The sequence below is a fragment of the Ceratotherium simum genome, chromosome 15, assembly GCF_057802395.1.
Source record: "Ceratotherium simum simum isolate JZ-2026a chromosome 15, ASM5780239v1, whole genome shotgun sequence".
Taxonomy (NCBI): domain Eukaryota; kingdom Metazoa; phylum Chordata; class Mammalia; order Perissodactyla; family Rhinocerotidae; genus Ceratotherium; species Ceratotherium simum.
Genome location: NC_141914.1, coordinates 33,038,193 through 33,053,100, shown reverse-complemented (window position 1 = coordinate 33,053,100; position 14,908 = coordinate 33,038,193). Strand labels below are relative to the sequence as shown.

At 39.0% G+C, this 14,908-nt stretch overlaps 1 long non-coding RNA gene across 1 annotated transcript; it reads right to left on the bottom strand.

The window, feature by feature from the left end:
* Positions 1 to 3,879: 3,879 nt before the first annotated feature.
* LOC147915161 (uncharacterized) lies at positions 3,880 to 12,926 on the bottom strand. The gene is made up of 3 exons (XR_015554388.1): positions 12,720 to 12,926; positions 11,912 to 12,026; positions 3,880 to 6,087 (listed from the first exon to the last, which is right to left on the bottom strand). It is a non-coding gene; the product is annotated as an uncharacterized LOC147915161 (long non-coding RNA).
* Between the last annotated feature and the right edge of the window lie 1,982 nt (positions 12,927 to 14,908).

Sequence of the window (14,908 nt, the reverse complement as noted above, 5' to 3'; positions counted from 1 at the left end):
CATGATTAGGTGCAAGTCTTTTATTGAAAGTTTGCTCCTCGGCTGTGCACCTCAGAGGTGCTTCTCATTTTTTCTACCCCTACACGGGACAGGATGCCTAAAGGGACCTAGAGTTGGGTATTTCCCTTCCCCACATGAAAGACTAGAAGGGGAGGGAGTGGGTCATTTCCCTTCCCCCAAGTCAGTTCCCCCAACTCTGATAAAACCTTGAAAGGTTAGGGTCTGGTGAAGTAGTTTTTCTTGGGACAGCCCTTGTTAAGAAGAACAGAATGCTTTGGCATTTCTGGTAATGGTTCCTTTTCCTCTCCCCCTGCTGGAAGCAATAAGGGATTTTTCTCTGATCTTCACTGTGGGAACCTAGTAGAGCTCCTGGAGCTAAAACTCACAAATTTGGAGGCTCCCCTGTAACTGGGCTCTCCTGTGTTTTTTAACTCTCAGAATTGTCACATTGCCTCCAGAAATTCGTCAATCAGAGTTTAGGTTTTTCTAAGCTGGTACTGTTTCCTGTAGAGGTTTCTGCCCATGAGTTTCTGTGGATTAGATGTGATTCTCTGTATCTGCCTGTCTGTCTCTCCAATTTTTGGCACAGTGGTTTGCTCTGTGACCTCACTTTTCTGACAGATCTAAGAGTTGTTGATTTTTCAGTCTGTTCAGATGTTTACTTGTTGTTAGAATGGAATGGCAAGTTCCAAGCTCCTTACACGTCAGACAGGAAACTGGATGGTCATTCTTCCTTTTACGTGAAAGGCAGCATGTGTTTGAAGCTGAGTATTTTTATTATCCTATTCCTTGTCAGTAAAATTTTAGGAGTATGACAGTCTTCTCTCACACCCTCTCTGTCTCATTTGGGCCAAGCTTGCAATGTTTCTGTGGGTACGGTATTTTCAAAAACCTTGCGGTTCCCCTGTGTATTTCATGCATATTCACTCCATTAGACAGGAGGCTCCTCTACAGGTATTTCCTAGATAAACTCATCTCTATTTTTGACTTCTCCTGAGATGGTTGAGAGAATCCATGAGTCACATCTGTAATCTATTCAAATCGCTCTCTGTATGACAAAATACATTGTGAACTTTTGTTCCTTTTGAATCACTAGCAAAAATTTGTCCAATCACAATTTACCTTTCTCTCCAGAGCACACTTTTCTAATAGCAAATCTCCTAATTTTAGCGTCTTTTGAAATCAGTAAAGGCTGAAGATATCCAAATCATCAAGTCCTGGTTCCTTTTTGCTTAATACTTTTTCCAAAAATTTATATGTCTTCTATCACATTTAACTATAAGCAGCAAGAATAAACCAGCTATACCTTTAACATTTACGTGGATGTTTCCTCAGCTAAATATCCAAGTTCATAGTTTACAAATTTTGCTTTTCACATAATTGTAGAACACAATTCAATGAAGTGTTTGCCACTGTATAAAAATTTTCTCCTTTTCTTTCATTTTTAATAACATGTACCTTATTTCCTTCGAAATCCTCACTATCAGTACCTTTAAAGTCCATATTTCTATCAACAGTATGTTTCTGATGATTTATATATTCTCTAAGATGCTATCAGCTGACTGTACCATGACATTTAAAATTCTTCAACCTTCTATTCATTACCCAAGTCAAAAGCTACTTCCACATATTTAGGAATTTGTCACAGTAGCACCCCACTTCCAAGTACCAAAATCTACATTAGTTCCCTGTTGCTGCTGTAACAAAATATCATAAACCTGGTGGCTTAAAACAACACAAATGCATTCTCTTAGAGCCTAGAGACCAGAAGTCCAAAGTTAGTTTGACTTGCTAACACCAAGTCAAAGTGTTAACAGGGCTGTTTCTGGAGTCACTGGAAGAGAATCCATATCTTTGGATTTTTCAGCTCTTAAATGCCATCTGGATTCCTTGGCTTGTGGCTCCTTTCTCCATCATTAGAGTGCATCACTCCAATCTCTGCATTCATCATCACATGATCTTTTCTCCAGCTCTGATTCCTCCTACACTCCTCTTATAAGGCCCCTTGTGATTACATCAGGACCATGTGAAATAATCAAGAATCCCATAATAAGACCTGTCTCAAAATCCTTAACTTCATCACATCTGCAAAGTCTATTTTGCCATATGAAGCAACATTCACAGGTTCTGGGAACTGGGATATGAACGTCTTGGGGGAGAGGAGTTATTCAGCCTATCAGAGACCCCAAGTTCTAATAGGTTCTTGAAAGAGTAATAAGAGGCAGGAGAAGCCTCCACTCTTCAACAGAAAGGAAGAGGGAAATATTCTTTCATGTGTCTTCTCTACTCGGATATCATAAATCTTGGAAAGGTACATAGGATAAGAGGTAAGAAGGAATTGCAAAAGCTACAAGAGTTGAGAGGATTTTGACTACTCTTTGGAGTGAAATTTTGGTGGCCATATCTTTGAAGACCTATGCAGGATAGGATTATATTTTGGATTGGGAATGCCTTCTTTATTTGCAAATGGCTATGCTGGATATTTAATTAGGCTTTTCCAGTTTCTACAAAATAATTATAGCAGGAAATTGAAGTATAAATAGAATATTAACTGAAGCAGAATATTAACATATATGGAGAAAGAAGGATAGTATAGGCAAAGAGAAAAACATATGCAAAGACTATTCTACATATACAGAATGTAGAGGATATTTTAGGAAATGACTAATTTGTTGCTGCTAAAATATAAGTACAATGTACAAACTCTCCAATAATGCTAGCCCACTTTTAATACACAAGATCTCAGTGAGCACACATTCATTGTCTAGTGGCTTCAATCTGCAGAAGCTGTTCTGCAGATGGTGTTCTTCTAGCTTTCTCTAAAGCTGTACGTAATATAAGGGATCAAAAGGAAGCTGAATTCCTTTCGTTGCTATTCGAGGCTATGTTGTGTTTCAGTTCTCAAAGTATAGGAACCAAGTTTTATTTCTGGAGAAATGGGAAAAAGTTCTGTTTCCCACTTTTTTCTGAGCCTAAAAGCAGGATAGCTTGAGCTTCAGTGTCTCGAAAGGACCTCTTGGGAAAAGTTCCTTCAGCATCTGCCCAGATAAGACCTCTTCATAAAGCTTTTAACTAGCGTATAAGACCAGCTTTCTCTGTTTTCCCTTTATCTTCTCCAAAGTGATCTGATCATTCATTCCACAGGTATTTACAGGGTACTGACCATGTACTGTTTAGGCTACAAGACTAATGAGTAAATTATGGTCTTGTCATGGAGCTTATATTCCACATTCTGTAATGCTTGAACAGAAACTTCCCCCTAGAGAACTTTTTCAACCCAAAACTAACTCATGAAAAATACATGCTTCTAGGCGCTGCTTACAAATAGGTGAGCCATAACCAATCCTGAATCCCAATTAAGCTCATCAGGGATTCCTGCTAAGTAGAATATGTGTAGAAGAATGGGGCAAATAAGACTAGAAAGATAGGTTGGGGATAGATCGTCGAGGACCATGAGTGTTGAGCTAAAGAGTAGGAACTTTCCTTATAAGGCTATGGGAGGTGTTGAGATTTTCGGAAGGAAAGCTAATATTTAGGGAGATTACTTTTGTAGCTTTATGTGGTGGATATTAGATGCTAAAACTAAGGATCTCTTATGTTACCTTGTGAGTGAAACCAGCTTTTGAAGGGCTGAAAAGAAGCTGCCCTTGCCATCCTACCTTATTGAGAGCAAAGTAGTGTTCGTTAGTAGGCAGTTGTTTGTTTAGGGGTTGTATTTTCAAGCACAATGGAAACTATTTACTATCCTGTACAGCACTGCCATAGATAAAAATGCTTTCTTTGAAAGTGTTTCTCTTTCACATGTAAGAAAAACTTTTCCACTAACATTTCAAATTATAAAAAATTACATTGTTAAAGACCAAATAAATAATACCTTACTGCATTTATTATGGTTAGAATAGAGATTTAACACCACATTCTTGAACGACAAAAATTATTTTTCCCATCTCCTTCATCAACAGGGAATATCTGAAAATTTCTTGTAAGATTTTTGATAGGTTCCCATAACATTTTTCTTACATATTCATGATTAGCTTTAATATTTCTTTTTACTATACCTACTCAATAACATTTTTTTAATTTTAGCTTTATTGAGGTATAATTGACAAATAAAATTGTGAGATATTTAAAGTGTACATCATAGTGATTTGATACATGTATACATTGTGAAAAGATTCTCCCCATCTAGTTAATTAACACATTCATCACTGCAAATATTTACCTTTCGTTGGTGAGAACATTTCAGTTCTACTTTTTTCGCAAATTTCAATTATACAATACAGTGTTATCCACTATAGTCCCCATGTTTTACATTAAATCCTCGGACCTTATTCATCTTATAGTTGAAAGTTTGTACCCTTTTACCAATCTCTATTTCTCCCAACACCCGAGCCCCTGGCAACCACTTTTCTACTTTCTGTTTCTATGAGTTAGATTTTTTTTTAGATTCCACATATAAGTGATATGATGCAGTATTGGTCTTTCTCCGTCTGGCTTATTTCACTTAGCATAATGCCCTCAGGGTCTATCCATGTTGTCTCAAATGGCAGGATTTTCTTCTTTCTCACTGCTGAATAATAATCCATTATGTACATACATATATATATACACACACCACATCTTCTTTATTCATTCGTCTATTGATGGACAATTAGGTTGTTTCCATATCTTGGTTATTGTGAATAACACTGCAATGAATGTGGGAGTGCAGATGTCTCTTTGATATCCTGTTTTCGTTTCCTTTGGATATATACTGAGAGGAGGGATTGCTGGATCATATGGTAGTTCTATTTTTAACTTTTCAGGAACCTCCATACTGTTTTCCATAGTGGTTGCACAAATTTACATTTCCAGCAACAGTGCACAAGGGTTTCACTTTCTCCATGTCCTCGCCAACACTTGATATTTCTTGTCTTTTTGATAATAGCCATTCTATTCACTTGCAGGTAACAAAAGTTGTTTTTCTTTTGCTGCTTTTAAGATTCTCTCCTTGTCTTTAACTTTTGACAGTTTAATTATAATGTGTCTTGGTGTGGGTCTCTTTAGATTCATCTTTTTTGGAGGTTTCTGGGCTTCCTGGATCTGGATGTCTGTTTCTTTCCCCAGGTTAGGGGAGTTTTCAGCCATTATTCCTTTGAATAAGTCTTCTGACCCTTTCTCACTCTCTTCTCCTTCTGCGACCCTTATAATGCAAATATTTGTCCACTTGATAGTGTCCTATAAATCCCCTACCATATTTTCACTCTTTTTTCTTTTTACTCCTTTGATCGGATGAATTCCACTGCCCCATTTCTTTGTTTGCTACAGTCCTGTGGGACCCATGAACACAAGCCCCTCTGGCCACCAGAGCCAGGAGATCAACAGGTGCATGCTCAGGTGGCAGCCACATAAACCAGGATGTCAGCCACGTGCACAAGCTTTTTCCTGGGCGACACTGGTGACCTGGAGCAGGCCAGGGGGATAACATGGAGATGGCACCACCTGGCATCCCTGGTTTCCAGGAAAGATCGTGGTCAGCCCCTAGATGTGTGCTAAATTAGAAGCCTGATCCTCAGGCAGCAGCTTTTACAGTATGTAAATAAACCTCTGTCAGGGAAAGACTGGGAGTTGGATGTGTCTGTCTGTAACCTCTGTGCTGAGCCCTGGGGAGATAGCCACAGTGAGTCTTGAGGAGCCTGTTAGGAACTCTTTCTTTGCTTGCTATAGTCGTGTGGGTCTCGTGGATGCAAATCCCATTGGCTTTTGGAGCTAGCGTTTAGGGGGCCTCTCAGGTGGAAGTCTTAAAATTTGGGGTACTTGATGTTGGGTCCAAACCCTTTACCCTTCAGGGAGAAGCCGAGTGTTGTGAGTTTTCTCCTGATTATATTTTGCTGGGGTGGGGTGGGGTTTATGGCCAGAGCATGTCTCAGCCTTTCCTATCCATTTATTTGTTAGTAGTTTCTTGCTTGCCCAATGTGTAGAAGTTGCTCAGCTAGTTTCTGGATTTCTTTCAGAGGAAATTGCTCCCTGTGCAGCTGTAGATTTGGTGTGTCCATGAGAGGAGGTAAGTGTAGGAGCTTCCTATGGTGCCATTTTGAACTGGAACTCCTAATAATATTTAATGCAAGTAATTAATTGTCTGCTCATTTTCCATTTTGTAACATTTTATCCTAGTTTTTCTGTTTTTTGCATTGAATGCTTTTTTTAAAATTATACTCTTTTTAAAACAGAATTCTCATTTATAGAAGCCTATGTCATAATCATATATTAATAAGTTGACAATAAAAAGATAAACATTTTTTAAAATAATTCATCTTTTATTTACAAAGTAACATGAATATGCAACATTTAAAAAAATTAAAGATAGGTTGAAAATACATTTTATGTTTTAGTAATATATAATAATTGGATAAAAAATTGACAGAGAAATATATAGAGGGTCCTGTTTTAGCCTGGGTTCCACAGAAAGCAGAGCCTGAGGTAAACGACTTACCTAAGACCATGTTATTGAGAAGTACAATACCAGGGAACAGGAGGGAGGGAAATGGTGAGGGAAGTAGAGAAAAATAAAAAGCCAATTACTAGGACATGCTATCGATTTGCCTGCTGCAAAATGCAATTGACTGCTGATATCCCAACCACCAATAGGCTGCATAAACTGCATCACAGGACAGTGTATTTTGTTTCCCATTTATCAATGTTTCACCCAAAAATGTGTCATTCTAGATTGTGCTTCATGAGTACTTAGCTGGGTCCCATTGCTTCCCAAGCCTTTCAATTAACAGGGGACTCTTGGGAGCAGGAAACAAGAGATGCATGGCACAGGTACGAGGGATGGGGCTATCATTATTCATGCAAAGCATGAATGCAAAGGTACAAACAAGAGACAAATGAGACCAAGAAGCTTCGAAGTAGCACATAAGAGTTATTTTATACAGGTCTCAAAAGTACAAATATTGATTGTTGGGTTTGTTTCTAATTATGCAATAAAAATGCATAAATAATATTCCGGTGTCATTTCACATGTAGCACACTCAAAATATGTGCACTTAAATATTTACATCTCTTCACTATTGCCAAAATCCGGGAGACGTTGGTTTGTCCAAAAATTGATCATTAATATTTTTACTACCACTTTTGCTGCTGAATAGAGATAATTAATATTTGTGATGAATTACACAGAAGTACTAGCTGACAGATTTCCGGAATTTGTAACTTTTCCGTTTAGATGTCTAGCACCAAACTGTCTTGACATCTGCATAAAGATTTGAGGAAAAGCGTCAGAGAGTTTGTTTAACCGGAAGTATGATGGGATTTAATCCCAGTAGTTGAGTGGGTGGGTGATTATGCAAATACACCCACCGGAAAAAGCTGTTGATATTTAAATTAATGCCCATATTCGCCTCAATCCTTCCCCTACAAGACAGCACATACTTTTTACTGAATATTCAAAACCGAAAATACTTCATCTTTGGAAACAAGATTTTTTACTTAAAGCATTTACTTTGTAAACCTTCAAAGCAGCTTTTTTTCAAAAATACTTAAACAGGTCTGCAGATGGCAGAGATTTAACGTTTTGGTCGATAACACATATGGCTTTTTCAGTAGGAAAATCTTATGACGATATAACTCATTTTACATGTAGCATGTATGAATTTATTGTATAAAAGCTGTGTGCGAGACACACCATATTTACATTTTTTTCTGGATTAACTTAAACCTGACGTGAGACTCTATCTCTCAACCTAGCAGAATATCCAATATTACTTATGATGGTGCTCCACAAGCTTTCTTGGTGTCAGGATAATGGGAAAATGCACAGTCCTTTCACTATTTCAATGCCATGATTAGCTCTGCTCATTCTGCTATGAGATGCCTCTTGGCCCAGATGAACAGTTACTCGTTCTCACAAGGAGTGGTACTGAAAAGCCATCCTGCAGGTGCATTGCCCTGACCCTCTCCCAGCTATCCAGCCAGTTCTCTCTGTGGGAGTAGAGTGCAAGTTCCTGTCCCCATAAGTCCTCTGACATTTCCATTACTCTCCCCCCAGAGAATCCAACTCTCCTCCAGGTCTGGCTGTATCTCTCTCACTGCCCAAGTACTTGTCTCTTTCCTCCCTTCCCCGTTGGTGAAACTTCAGCTTAATTTCTTCCTCAGAGACCTGGAGGGGGTTTTTCCTCAACAATTAAAATCCAGAGAAGTTCTTAATTTTCCCTGATCAGTAGGAAAGAGTCAGACATAAGAATTTCAGTGGAAGTCTTGACACAAAAGTAATTCTATATCTTCCCCCCGAAAATGTTTGTGAGCTAAATTTAATACTCATTGGAAGTAACTATTGTTAATCTAATTTTTCCATAACTTTATTTCTTCCCTAGCATCAGTCCCTTCCCCCAAATTATTTTAACATTTATATTTACTGTGTAATGTGTCCTTTATTATAAGATGGATCTAATTTTTTCTGTAAAAGTATTGAGTGCAGGGGAGGAGGGATTGTTTAAAAATGTTTTTAAAATAATAGGACACTTTTTGTATATTTTGAGAAATTTCTCTTAAGGTAGCCTTTGGTGAATTCTCTTAAAATGTGAATTGATAACCTTTTCCGTTTTATACTTGGTAATTTTTGGTTTCCATACTCAGTATGTATTCACACATGATCTCTAACATGTATGTGAAATGATTACACAGAACTGCACTAAAACTAGCGGGACATCCTGCATTTTGGGGTGGAGCTGCATGAGATCGAGAGGGGATTTTTAATTTCCTTTTGTATTATATATTCAAGTTTCTGTTTAACAGAGATATATTTTTCTTTTGATAAAATTGAAACTCCGAAGTGAGGCTTTTTTGAACCCAAGGGTGGATCATTCAGCATCAAAGTGGGCAATCACCAAAGAGAATATAGACCATGGCCGCAGACAGAGAAAACTCGTGGTAGAAAAACAAAGACTCTCACACAGTCATCACAGACACAACACATCACAGACACACAGCCGTTAATGTCAGGGCTTGTAGAAGAAAAACAAAGCCTCTCATAGAAATTATATTTCTCCTTCAAAGTAAAATCTGAAATATTGGCTTAATAGACAAATTAATTTATAAGCTGACCTTTACCCACTAAACCATCTTTACCCTTAGTCCTCCTACTCACTATATTGAAAGTCAGAGAGATTACAGAAATTGTCCTAGATGATTGATGGAATAAGGATTCAGCCTAGAACATTTTTACTGTAAAAAGTATATCCTTTCCATTTGTGTAAGAGGAGGTATTTTCTTAGTCCTGATATTAATGCTGCATCCGTGGGAATATTACAGTTTGAGTAGCAGGGTGGGGTGAGGAGGAGCCTCACCTCTACAGCTAAGGTTAAATTACAAATAGATAATCTTATTTCCATTGACATCTAGGTTTACCCCATTTTTGAGAGGGAATAAACCTTTTGCCTTTTTTATCTGATGATGAGTACCTGGTGTATTAAATATGGTCTGGTGACATAAGGATAAAAAACATGAGGAAAACACAAAGATCTAAGAAAAGAACCATGAAAATGGCTTATCCAAGGGGTAAAATGTATTGCAAAAAGGTAGTATTTTTCTGATTAGTCACTATGATTTAGAGGGCTACACTTTATAGTCAAAAGACAACATGAAAAACATTCTAATTAAACAATTTCCCATCCCCTGATTTTAACTTTTTAAAAATTTCACTTAAAATAACAGAACTTGAATTGAATCAATCCTGCATATTTGAGCTGTTCAATTTGGTTTTGTTCACTTTCAGTTTCCATCTGGGATCGAAATATATGCTGCCAAAGTAAGCCTAGGAAGGCGGCTTATATGGGTTTCCCATCTGGGATCTCTGACACCAGGCCAGCAGTCTCCCAGGAGACCTTCCATTGGGTCATAGCCAAATTTAGGGTTATTATTTTCAGTATTTAATGTTAGCATGAAACCAACAGGAAATTAAGTAAGGTGTAGAACATCTACAGGGGCTTCTCCAGTGGGTGGGCAATAGTGATTTAGAGCAGAGCTTTTAGAATCACGTGTTTGAGGTTGGATTTAGCCTTTTATCATATGTTTGACTTTCAGCAAATTACTTAATTTCTCAAAACCTCATATTCATCATATGTGGTTATTGTAAGGATTATAGGAGGAAATACAAGCAAAGCCTTTATCATAATACCTGTTACCTAATAGAGCTCAATAAATATTTACAAACTAAATCTAACTTACAATGCCAATGGATTAAATAATCAGGTTTGTCATCAATTATTATTTCTAAATGTACTGCCTAAACAGTATTATAGAAATAATACAAATAAAATGTGAAAAAAAAATCACCCCAAATTTTACTCACTACCTTAAAAATCAGGCACAAATTCTTCTTTATTTTTTGTTAATTATTAGTACATATGCTAATAATGTTTACATGGTGAAATCACACTATAGATACAGTTTCAAGAGCTAATAAAATTTCAGCTCCCTAAAGACAAAGATAGTATCTATCCTGTTCACTGCTATATATCCACTGTAATGCATATTTATTGAGGTGAATTGAATATGCATTTTAAGGATAGTCTTCATAACCATTGTTTTTAGTAAGTAGACTGTAATTTACCTAACTAAATTCAATGTTGCTGTAACCACAGTTTCTAGTTTTCAAAAGATAGTCCTAATTTATGACACTTATAGATAAATAAATTCTGTTATTTATTTTTAGTGCTACCTTTCTCTCTAACTAATGTCCTAACTTAAATGAATTATATAATTTTGGTAACCAACTTTTTGATTTTATAAATGATACTGTGATAGACATCTTTTCATATTTAGTTTTTACTCCTCTGGTGTTATTTCTGTAGGAAGAATTGACAAAAATTAGTATTTGGTCAAGTAGGGATATTTCAAAATAAGCTGTAAATGCTTCCATTTTTGAAGGATTGAGTCTTTTAAGAAAGAAAAATTATACTCTATTCATTTTCTTATAATTTCTTATAAAGTTATGTGATTTCACCAAAGTTCAGATGGATTAATTATACTGTTATTTCTCTACCAATGGATTTCAGGATCTATCAAAAAATAAACAAGACAAAAATGTTGTCTGTTCTCTATAAACTTTTAAGTATTTTACAAGTGGCTTTCAAACCATGGTTTGATCGATTAATTCATTCACTAAATCTAATAGGTATTAACTGTTGCAAGCATTTCCTTATTTTTCTAAATCAAATTAAAATTTCCTGTATACTCTCAACTCATTAAGATTGGCAAGAAGTTGATTATCAATTTTTGATGGACTCCTTTCCCTCTCTAGTACTCACATGGTCCTAACAAATAGGTACTTGTGGAGAAGACTTAAAAGTCTGGTTATTTCCATCAGTGCCATTGTTTTCTTTGGTTTCTCAAACATTGTGTTGTGAATGATGACCCTCATGGTTGGCATCTTCATGAAACACAGGGATCCTCAACTTTCCCTCAGTGCTGAAGTCCTCTGAGCATAGCCTCTAAGGGAACCCACGTGGCTATTTTCTTTGACTTTCCGGGGAGACTACACCCAGCCGGTTTCCAGGGTTACTCTCTATCTTAGTCAGCTTAGGCTGCTATAACAAATTACCATAGACTGGGGGGCTTAAACAATAAACTTCTATTTGTCACAGTTCTGGAAGCTGGTAAGTCCAAGATCAAGGTGCTGGTAGATCAAGTGTCTAGTGAAGGCCACTTCCTGATTTGCAGATTGCCATATCCTCATATGGTGGAGAACAGAGAGAGAGGGAGCAAACTCTCCTGTCCATTCTTATGTGAGCAGTAATCCCATTCATGAGATCTCCATCCTCATGACTGAATACCTCCCAAAGGCCCCACCTCCTAATACCGTCGCATTTGGGGTTAGGATTTCAACATACGAGTTTGGGGGAGACACAAACATTCATTCGATAACACTCACCTCTTGTATAGTCCCCAGGGCTTCCTTGTGGATAGTTTGACCTAATTCTCTCAAAGGCCTAAGCTTTTCAAAACACTGCCTGTGCATGTTGAGAATGTCTTCAGAGCAGCTCCACCTCCAGTTTGGGAATATGAAACACAAAATAGTTATTAATTACTCCTAGTGGGGAAGGCAGCATAGAACTAAAGAACTCTAAGGCCTACTTAACCTCCATTCCTGAAGGGAAAAAGGTAGAAGAAATGAAAATTTTTTAAATTTTTGTTTGTTGAGATAATATTAGTTCAAGAATAATAATATCAGAGAGAAGTCAAGATGGCGGCGTAAGCAGACTCGGAACTCACCTCCTTCCGCTGACACAGCCAATTTACAACTACTCGGGGAAAAATTACCCCTGAGACAGAACTGAAAACTGAATAAGAGGAACTCCTGCAACAACGGACAATCCTAACTGAGGTAGAAGAGGCAGAAACTCCCTTCTGGAGAGAAAAAACACCACCTTCACAAGCCGCCAGCTTCACGGCCCCCGGGAGCAGCTCACAGGTACGCAGCCTCCCTGGAGGCGCGGGGCCCTGAGCCGGGGAGCGCCCCCGCTGTGGGCATTTTGTGGACGCAGCACAATCGAGACCAGTGGCATAATATCTGACTGTGCCTGCTACTAAAACATTGGGGAGCACCCCCAGAAAACCAGGTTCACAAAGAAACTAAAACCGGATCTTAAAGGGCCCATGCGCAAACTCACCCATTTCAGAAAGCATCCTAAAATCACCAGAAAGAAAGGTGTACAGTGCTGTGGTGAAAAGAGACTCACCTAATAGGCCCTGAGTGCATCTCGGTGAGGGGTGAGAACTCTCCAGGGACTGGGACATTGGCGGCAGCCATTGTTGTGGCCTGGTGTGGGCGTGCTGACACAGACGCCATTGGAGTTCTCCCTGGGGCCTGCTAGCCCAGGTCTGCCCCACCCACTAGAGCACCGATTTAATCCAGCTCAGCCAGGGCAGGCAGCCCACCCTAGAGACTGGCCCCACCCAACAACAAGCCCTCGGGCAACTAGTGGGCCTGCATAGATTGGTGACTGGATTCTCTGCAGCCTGGCAACTGAGCCAACTTTAGCGGGGCAGGGTGTCCACAAGGAGCTGGTGAAGAGTGTGGGGTGGTGGCAGAGTGGGTGGGGCTCCTGCTGTGGAGAGGCTGGGTCCACTTGGGGAGGTCGGGGTGCGCACACGGGGCAGGACTATGTTGACTGTGGTTGTGGACCTGTGGGTGGTGGGGCTTGTCAGCTGCAGAAGACTTGTGCTTCTCAAAGACCCACATAGGAGGTTTGCCCCACCTTCCCAAGTCTGAAACAATTGGGTGCTCCTGTGCCTGAGGCCAGCCCCACACAGCTGCAATCCTCAGAGAGCTGACAAGAGACCTAATAGGCTAGAGGCTTACAGCAATTGTAAGGCCCTGAGCCTAACAACCTGCCACGCTGGGGGCCTACTCAGTTAAAAGAAATACTGCAACACAAATGTGGTATTAGAACTTACAGCCAACTGTGCAGGGGCTCCCCACACCTGATAAAGAGACTGCAGGGCCCACAACAACTACAAGCAGCTGAGCATTACAACAGCTGGCCAGGAGCATAACTCGGCCTCCCTGGGCTCCTACAGGGAGAGCAAACAGGCCACAACAGAAGGACACACGTAGCCCACATAGGGGTCACCCCTGGAATATTGAGAACTGAGGGAAGCACACTGGAAGCCTCCTAAGCCATCACTTACATAAGGTCACCTATCCAAGAACAGGAGACGTAGCTGACCTACCTAATACGTAGACACAAGCACAGGGAAAGAGGCAAAATGAGGAGGCAAAAGAATACATTCCAAGTAAGGGAACAAGGCAAAACCCCAGAAAAGGAACTAAGTGAAACAGAAATGAGCAACCTACCCGACAGAGAGTTCAAACTAAGAGTGTTAAGGATGCTCACTGATCTGGGGAGAAGAATAGATGAACTCAGTGAGAATGTCAACAAAGAAATGGAAAATATAAAAAAGAACCAACCAGAAATGAAGAATACAATACTGGAAATGAAAAATTCATTACAGGGATTCAAAAGCAGAGTAGAGGATACAGAAGAACAGATCTGTGAGCTGGACGAAAGACTAGAAGAAATTACCCAAGGTGAACAGGTAAAAGAGAAAAGAATTAAAAAGAGTCAGGACAGTCTAAGGGACCCCTGGAACAGCATCACGTGCACTAACATCTGTGTTATAGGTGTCCCGGAAGGCGTAGAGCGAGACAAGGGGGCAGAGAATCAATTTCAAGAAATAATAGATGAAAACTTCCCTAACCTAAGGAAGGAAACAGACATCCAGGTACAGGAGGCACAGAGAGCCCCAAACAAGATAAACCCAAAGAGACCCACACCAAGACACATCATAATCAAAATGTCCAGAGTTAAAGATAAAGAGAGAATCCTAAAAGCCGCAAGAGAATGTCAAGTTACATACAAAGGAAACCCCATAAGGCTATCAGCTGACTTCTCAGCAGAAACCTTACAGGCTACAAGAGAATAGCACGATATATTTAAAGTGCTAAAAGGAAAAAACTTACAGCCAAGAATACTCTACCCAGCAAGGTTATCATTCAAAATGGAAGGAGAGATCAAAAATTTCCCAGACAAGCAAAAATTAAAGGAGTTTATCACCAAGAAACCAGTGCTACAAGAAATGTTAAAGGGACTGATTTAAGGGGAAAAGAGAAGACCACAAATAGGAAAAATTATCTATTTCCATGATAAGAACGTAATGGATACAAATGCACAAAAAAGAGGTTAGATATGATAACAAAATCATAAAAGGAGGGAGGAGGGGAGTTAAAGAGTACAGCTTTCAGACAGAGGTCAAACTAAAGTGACCATCAATTCTGTATAGAAGAGGAAAGGAACAGAGAAGGACTACTAAAACACTGAGAAAAAAAATTAAAAAATGGCAGTAAGTACATACTTATCAATAGCTA